Source organism: Atractosteus spatula, unplaced genomic scaffold (genome assembly GCF_055471065.1).
Source record: "Atractosteus spatula isolate fAtrSpa1 unplaced genomic scaffold, fAtrSpa1.hap1 Scaffold_1, whole genome shotgun sequence".
Taxonomy (NCBI): domain Eukaryota; kingdom Metazoa; phylum Chordata; class Actinopteri; order Semionotiformes; family Lepisosteidae; genus Atractosteus; species Atractosteus spatula.
In genome coordinates, this window is record NW_028296652.1 from 816,547 (window position 1) to 825,080 (window position 8,534).

General features: G+C 42.6%; 1 non-coding gene across 1 annotated transcript; it reads left to right on the plus strand.

Moving 5' to 3' along the window:
* Positions 1–8,232: 8,232 nt before the first annotated feature.
* trnaq-cug (transfer RNA glutamine (anticodon CUG)) lies at positions 8,233–8,305 on the plus strand. Its single transcript has one exon. It is a non-coding gene; the product is annotated as a tRNA-Gln (tRNA).
* The last annotated feature ends 229 nt before the right edge of the window (positions 8,306–8,534 follow it).

The following is an 8,534-nucleotide window of genomic DNA, read 5'->3' on the forward strand; positions in this document are numbered from 1 at the left end:
AAGTTATATTTAAGCTATAAAGAAAAAAGCAAAAAATAATGAGATAAAACTAAAGCTTTCTGTGCAGCAAGGTTTGATAGTCTATGCAGGCAGAAATACTGAAAATCTGATGATACTCTGAAAAAGATATGAAAAGCATTTGTAATATTCTTTTGAACAAAACCCTGTTTCAAGTCTTCTCTGCACTTGGGAGCCATCACTATTCAATTAAAAACAACAAAAATATCAAATTAAAGCCAATAACGACGTGTTTAATTTGTTTTGAAGTGCCATCGTTATAAATTTACTAAATCAGGAACATTCCAACAGTGTACAATTAAAAACCGTGATAGTTTAATCACATTGACCACGCAATTCTTGCCACTACACTAGTAGCAGTAATACAGTTCAAGCCAGTATTTCGACAAAAAAAAACTTTAGTTCACTTAAAAAGATACTTTACTTTTAGTACAAATTAAGCAACCGGAAGTAGATTACAAAATGTGTTCGTGTTGTTTGAAAGCTGCAGTATTTAAAGAAAAATGTTCGCTTTGGTTGTTAATGCTTTTAAAACTTTTAAAATCCCGTTTAACTGTAGGTCACGTTTTTTTTTTAAACGTGGTTTTATGAAAGAACTGGAAAAAAAGACAACCGTCATATTTAGAGGGAGACGCTTCATTTTCTGAGGCGAAAACGTTCCACATAAACTGGGATCACTTCAGAAAAAAAACGTATGGAAATTCTCTAGATGAACGGTAAAATTTGCAACATTGGAAAATATATTTTTAAACAAATAACTGGATGTGCCGTTAGAGGGAATTTAGTGGAAGAATTAAAAAAAAAGTTTCGGATTTAAACCAAATCCTGAATAAAAATAACGATCTGTCTCCAAGTAACCCAATCACCTATAAACATACTTTAAATCGTGGGGAAAATAACGCTAAACGTGTTTGTGTCCTTTCTCCTAATCCCATGATGTATTTGAGTTTTACAAGCTCTGGTCTGGAATCAATACTTTTAGACACTCGAGTATGGCAGAGACAGCCCAGTGTGAAGACAGCCCCATTAGAAATTGTACCATGGTACATTTATGGTATCAGTACTATGGTACGGTACCCTGGAATTTTTGACAGTATCATAGTACATGTACCATGGAAGACATACCATGGTACTCTTAAGGTACTTTGAGTATGTGGTATGTTGAAACCTATTTTATCCTATGATGTTTTGACAGCAGTATGGTACAAGTATGGTACTTGTAGGGGTACCATGGTACATAACCCTAGTTATTAAAATATGATTGATAGATAAATAGGCCCACTTTATTCATCCTGAAGAAGACTGCAGAGAAACAAGAAAGCCAACATAAAATGTACAGGCTATTTAAAACTTTTTAGGTTCTGGAATGAAACACAAAATTCATTAACCGGTTAACTCCACATGTATTAATATGTGCATCAGTACAGAATATGATCATAACAGTACAAATACAACAACAACAATAATAATAATTTCACAGCTGAAGTTAAAGGGAGCAGGGCATTTAAATTTAGCTCATGTTCATAATGCTGGTTCTGCTGGCCCACACCACACTGACCTTTCAGAATCTTTGCTGCATTAGGTAGCTTCTGTCTCATACAGGCTCTGATTTCTGCTTGGGTCTTCTCGGGGAACACAGCCTTTACTTCAGCTAATGAGAGAAAGAGAGCAGAAAAATATTATTTACCTGAACAAAATAGACTAAACGATGATTTCAGAATATAACCTAAGCCATCAACACTCGACAATTATAGCTTCAGCCTCCACTCGGGACAGGGGTGGCCTTGTTTCGCCGTTAGACAAAGAGCCCAGGACACAGTGAGGTGCCATTATGCTGTAGTGTACAAGCCACGCATCAGATCATTTGTGTATTTTGCTGCAGTTCCCGGGAACAGTGATCCCTCAATGTGATGAGCTGGACATTTTATAGAGAAAGACAACATTTGGAGAAACATGTGTGAGGAAACAATTGAGCTACCTGTGTGCTTGCTTGTAATACAGTACATGTGTGCACCTTCTGCTCAATTATAAAGCATTAGAGCTGCAAATGGCTTTACACATACCCGAAAGTTCACTAAAAATGAGCCTATGTTAGGACTAAGTAGCGTTAACCTAGAGCTGTGGATACAAAGTAACGTTAGGTGTTACCTAATTACTGACTCTTAAGAGCACTTACCTCCTGTTGCAAGGACAGTGGCAGCGTGAGCCGTCTTCTTGCCGCTTTTAGGGTTTATCCACCACACCACGTATTTTCTGTTGTGGTCATCCGGATAATATTCTCTCTCTATCATGTTTAGCTTGCCCACATCTGTGGCACCATCATTAAAATCAAAAAGTGCGTACATATTGTTATGCTACTGTAGGTACAAACATGCCGGCTGTCACAGTAAATGTCCGTTATGTCAATTACTACTTGATCGCTAGAGAACATTTTAAATATTGACGCCAGCGTGTGAGTTCTATACGTGTAGCTCTCTCGTTTTCGCCGGGAACAAGTTTAAAAAACGTATGCACACATGCCGAAATTAAAAAATATATAAACAGTATCTGACATATGACAAACAGTATGAACTTCCAAGGACTAAAAAGCTGCATCGAGCAGGAGCAGCACATCACAAAACTCAAACGCAAAGGCTCTATGTGTCTTCAATATGGCGACAGTCAATCATCATTATCTTTTTTGAGAGGTTCATGACAATTTTTACAGGTCATTCATTTGTATGTGTTTTGTCTCCCACACTCAGTTACAGTACATTAATTTGTCACAGTGGTAAAATAAACCATGGTACACTATGGTATAATAAGTGTACCACAGTGTACACTTAAATGTACCATGGAACTATTATGGTACATAACATAGTACACTATGGTACAATGAATGTACCATAGTGTACCCACAGATGTACCATGGTACAAACCATATTGTACCCAGAGTACTATAGTATACCATGGTATACCATAGTATGTACCATGGTATACCATGGTACAATTTCTTATGGGGCAGAGTCTCCTCACACACAAGGCCGCTGCCCGGTGTCCCGGTCTCACCCGGTAGGGAGGTCCAGGGACAGACGAGCACCCTGAGTCCGGCTCGGGAAAGTGTCCCGTTTGTCTCTGAACTGAACCTTTCTGCCAACACGTCAGTGTTCTTAAAACTAGCCTTTCACTTACGTTCTTAAATCACCCTTTAACATCATTACTATAGCGTCTCCATTTATTTGAATCGTTACCCGATACCCCGCAAAACAAACCGGGAATGTGCTGTACAGCTGTACTGGTACAGTATAGGTGCAAGGATTATACATGTACAGAACCGTGAAATATTCTCTGTGGGTTTTGGAAGTGCTGTATCACAGTGAATGTACTATGACACATGCAAAAAAACCTCTGAAGTAGCGAATTATAACATTTATTTGCATTCTTGCAAAACCTACAGTACGTTTTCCCCGTCTTTCAAAATTAAACGACCTTGGTGGAAAAGTGCATTTGATCTGACAAAATGAAAGTAAAAAACGTTAAAGTTAAATTTGAATTTTTATTACATTACAAAATAAAAATGTTTCTAAAAATATTATTTTAAAATTGAAACAAAACTTCCCATAAGAATTGTACCATGGTACATTTATTGTACCAGTACTATGGTATGGTCCCTGGTATTTTTGACAGTACCATAGTACATGTACCATGGTAGAAGTACCGTTGAGTATGTGGTACATTGAAACCTATTTTATCCTATGATGTTTTGACAGCAGTATGGTATAAGTATGGTACTTGTAGGGGTACCATGGTACATAACACTAGTGTTATGCCCCAACGAGCTCCAGCACTGCTGCATTAGCTCCACCAATTGCCAATGCGCATTCCGCACATGCTGGAGACTCACTGGGGCCATCCTCAACGAGATCAGGCCGGGCCTATCAGGCCAATTAGGGAACATCGCAGTATTTAAGCCCTGAGGAATTATTCCTCAGGGGTCAGGCATTGAGTCCCTAACCCTGCCTTGAGTTTGTCTCAGTTTCAGCTTCTCAGAAGTATTTTTCAGTCTTAAAATAAAGAACCTTGATTGCTGCATATCCTGGCTCATTGACTCTAATTTCCACTGAGCCCGTTTCAACACCTTGTTAGGCCCGGCGTAACAGAATGTCTGAGCCACCGAAGTCTAGAGCCAGGAGGTGGCAGAAGAAATTAGGACACAGCGCCGCTGATGCAGCACAATACCTCAGAACCCTGCTCCAGGAAAGTCTTCCAGAGGCTCCACGGTTAACTCCTTCCACCTCTTCCATGGATACGATACCCTCTGCCTCAATCCCTGGGCCTCCCCAGTTGCCAACCCAGCCCACAGGTCAGTGCTCACCTCGGGTGGTCTCAGCCTTTCCTCAGCAGCAGGTTCCTGGTTTTCAGATGCCGGAACCTCAGCCTCAGTCACACACCTCGGAACCCGGGTCTCAGTTTTTTACCCCAGGAGGATTTGCTTCCCAGCCTCAGCCCCAGATTCCAGCTCAGACGCTGCCTCAGTCTCAGGATACAGGTCAGTGGCCATCTTTCCCACCATTTCCTGCAAGAGGGCATGAGCCAATATTGCCACCTCCAAGCCCTTTCTCTGGGGCTCCAGACCAGTGTCGAGGCTTCCTCATGCAATGTGAGATGGCCATGTCTCTGCAGCCCTCAGCATTTCCGAGTGATGCCTCTTGGTTAGCCTTTATTTTTTCTCTGCTCTTGGGAAGAGCCCCTGGCTATAAAGCTGGCACTGGAGGAGTGGAGGCATCTACTGGAAGGTGCTAAATACCCCTAACTCGTGTTCACAGACCATAAGAATCTTGAGTATATTCGCCAAGCCAAGAGGCTAAGTCCTAGACAGGCACGCTGGGCACTTTTCTTCTCGCGTTTTGAGTTCTCAGTTTCCTACAGACCTGGGAGTAAGAACGGAAAACCGGATGCCCTGTCTCAAATGTTTCTACCTGAACACCTTCCAGAGCAACCCAAAATCATTATCCCGGTGGAGAAAGTAATTGGAGTTACCCTCCTAGACGTGGAAAAGACTGTTAGGTACTCCGTGGCACCACCCCTCCTCCTGAAACTCCACCAGGTAAAGTTTTTGTACCTCCACAGGCCAGGATGGAGGTACTGAAACGGTAGCACTCATCTAGGGTGGCTGGACACCCTGGGGTCAAACGGACGTTAGAACTCATCCAACAGAAGTTCTGGTGGCCTTCAATGCGCATGGACGTGGAGACCCTCATCTCCAACTGCACTCCCTGCCAGATGTCAAAGGACCCCAGGCAAGCCCTAGCTGGACTCCTCCAATCCCTCCCACCCCCGGAGCGTCTGTGGGAATCCCTGTCCGTGGATTTCATCACAGACCTTCCTAGATCCCGAGGACAGTCAGTCATCCTAAAAGTAGTGGATCGATTCTCCAAGGCAGCTCATTTTATCCCACTGCCCCGTCTGCTGACCGCTTCTCGGATGGTGGACATTTTTATTAAGGAGATCTTCCGGCTACACAGATTCCCTAACAACATCATCGCAGACAGAGGTCCCCAGTTCGTCTCCAAATTCTGGCAAGTCTTCTGCCGAAGACTGGGAATCAGGACTGACCTGTCCTCCAGATACCACCCGCAAACGAATGGACAAACAGAACGGGTGAACCAGGACTTGGAAACCTACGTCAGGTGCCATGTATCGACATTTCAGGATGATTGGGTGCAACATCTGCCCTGGGCTGAGTTCTCACGCAACATCCTGGTATCTTGTACCTCCAGCAACCTTATTTACTGTATCTCTTGCAGTAAATGCCCAGCCATCTACATTGGAGAAACAGGAAGGAGACTCGGAGACTGCTTCAGAGAACATGTCAGGGCTGTGAAGATTAAAGATCTCTCCAAGCCCATTGTTTCTCATTTCACCCCTGAGGGCCATGACCACTTTAATCTCTCTGTCTGTGTTCTCAAAGATGGTTTTCCGAACTCATACATCAGAAAGACTACAGAAACTAACTACTCATCTTCTAAATTTTCTCCATTCATTGGAAGTGATCCGGGTGATCCGGAATTGTCCTGAGGGGCCTTGAATGAGTGTGGTGTTAGATGTGTACTCGCAGGTGATGCAGCGAGCTCTGTTGCAAGGCAAAGTGCCTGGTGTGGATGGTTGCTGAGGGTGGTCAAGGGAGCTGTGAACAAGAAGGTTGCGCAGATTAGGTGGTCGGCGATATGAGATGATGGGGTGCTCAGAAAAGAGGACCCCAATGGAGGGATCATCCTGTAGGATGGAAAAGTTGTCATTAATAGTCCTGGGGATAGGAAGTGTCTTGGGGTGGGGTGTACTGCATACATACAATATACTGTAGCTGAGTGTGGTAGATAAAACACATATAAATGAATGACCTGTAAAAATTGTCATGAACCTTTCTAAAAAGAAACTGATGTTTTACTGTCGCCATATTGCAGACACACAGAGCCTGAGCACTGGTTCACACGTACCTCACAGGTTGGAACTGGGCTACAGAATCACAGTCGGGATAAGGATCTCAAGGATGTTTATTGTAAGGTTTTCACTTAATAAATCATTTACAAACAAATGAACACGGAAATATAAACAAGTTGCGTGATACAGCTTTGTAGTTCTCTGTCATATGGCAGATACGGTTTCATTATTTAAAAAAATTTCAGCATGTGTGGCTACATTTTTGTAACTTGTTCCTGGTGTAAACGAGAGAAACGAGAGCACTACGCGTATAGAACTCCCGCGCTGGCGTCAGTATTTTAGATGTTCTCTCGCGAACAAGTAGTAACTGACGTAACGGACATTTACTGTGTCAGCCGGGATCGCTGTAGCTGGCATAACGATATCTACGCACCTTTAGTTTTTCACAATGGCTCCACAGATGTGGGCAAGCTAAAGGTGATGGAGGGAGAATACTACCAGATGAGCACGACAGAAAATACATGGTGTGCTGGATAAACCCTAAACTCGTCAGGAAGACGGCTCGGCTCACGCTGCCACTGTGCCTGAGACAGGAGGGAAGTGCTCTTAAGCGCCAGTGATTACTAGCTAACAGCTAACGTTACTTTGTGTCCTCAGCTATAGGTTAATGCTACTTACTCCCAACATAATTTTTAGTGAACTTTCGGGTTCTTCAAACATTGCTAACTTAGAGGAAATGGACCCACGTTAGTAAGGTTAAGCAGTAGTTATCGATAATTATTGTAACTATTTTAATCAATTGCTAGCTTGAATAGAGTTCGCTACTGATCATTTCCTGTAACGTTAGCTAACTCTTTAGACTGACATTCCTTATTAGTAGTCTAAGGTTCATTGTGTAGGGTTAAGTGAGTTACAGAGTGTCGTCTCCTACAGATGACAAGGCTGAACTCATTGAAATAAGGAACAGGCTGATAAGTACAAAGGAGACATCAGAGGAATTCGGAAAAGGACATCGTATTAAGAAGAGAAAAGTGTTTCTAACAATGAGTCCACCGAGGTACACTACATAAAAAAAAAAAACACTTAACCTTAACTTAACGTCACCTACCACTTTATTAGGAACACCTACACTCACTGTCCACTTCATTAGGTAGGCAGATGAGCTAGAGTCTCTAACTGTATACCTACAAGGTGTTTTTAATAGGTAGGTGTTTCTAATAAAGTGGTCAGTGAGCGTAAATCTAATGGCCTAATTCCAGTTTTGTTCTCAGGAGTGTGCACCATCAACAAAGAAACAAATAAAGCCCACATCGAACTCTTTTCAGAACCATCCTGCAGAAGTTCAGATGCAGCCATACAAACCCGTACCGCGGGCAAATCCCTACATCATAGCGCGTCACAACGCGTCATACAACGGTACGTGATTGGCTGGCCAAAATGACTGACAGGGGCACTTGTGGTGCGTTGGTCGGTCGTGGAAAGATTTAATCATTTAATCTTTTTATTGTGCATGTTTTAATCCGCTTAGTATTGAATATTTATATGGAATTTTACCACTAAAAGGACATTTTAGTAGCTGAGCATAAAAAGAAAAGGAGCATAACGCATCTAAAGGTCATAAACGATATTAATTTAGGAACATAAACATATTATGTAAACTGTATATTGCTGGTCTTGGTATTTTAAAGAAAAAATACACACCAGTATTCCATTTCTCCCTAAACATTTTAAGCATCAGTCTTACATGTGGTTATTTCGGAAATGTTTTTACATGCTCCTTGCTTCCTTTGTGGTGACCCAGTGGCCTAATGGATAAGGCATCAGCCTCTGGAGCTGGGGATTGTGGGTTTGAGTCCCATCTGGGTCGTGTGGGATCGCATTTTTATGGCCAGCAGCCATATCACTCTGCAACCCACTGAAGCTAAGCAGGTGTGAGCCTGGTCAGTACCTGGATGGGAGACCTCCTGGGAAAAACTAAGGTTGCTGCTGGAAGAGGTGTTAGTGGTGCCAGCAGGGGGCGCTCACTCTGCGGTCTATGTGGGTCCTAATGCCCCAGTATAGTGATGGGGACACTATACTGTAAACAGGCGCCATCC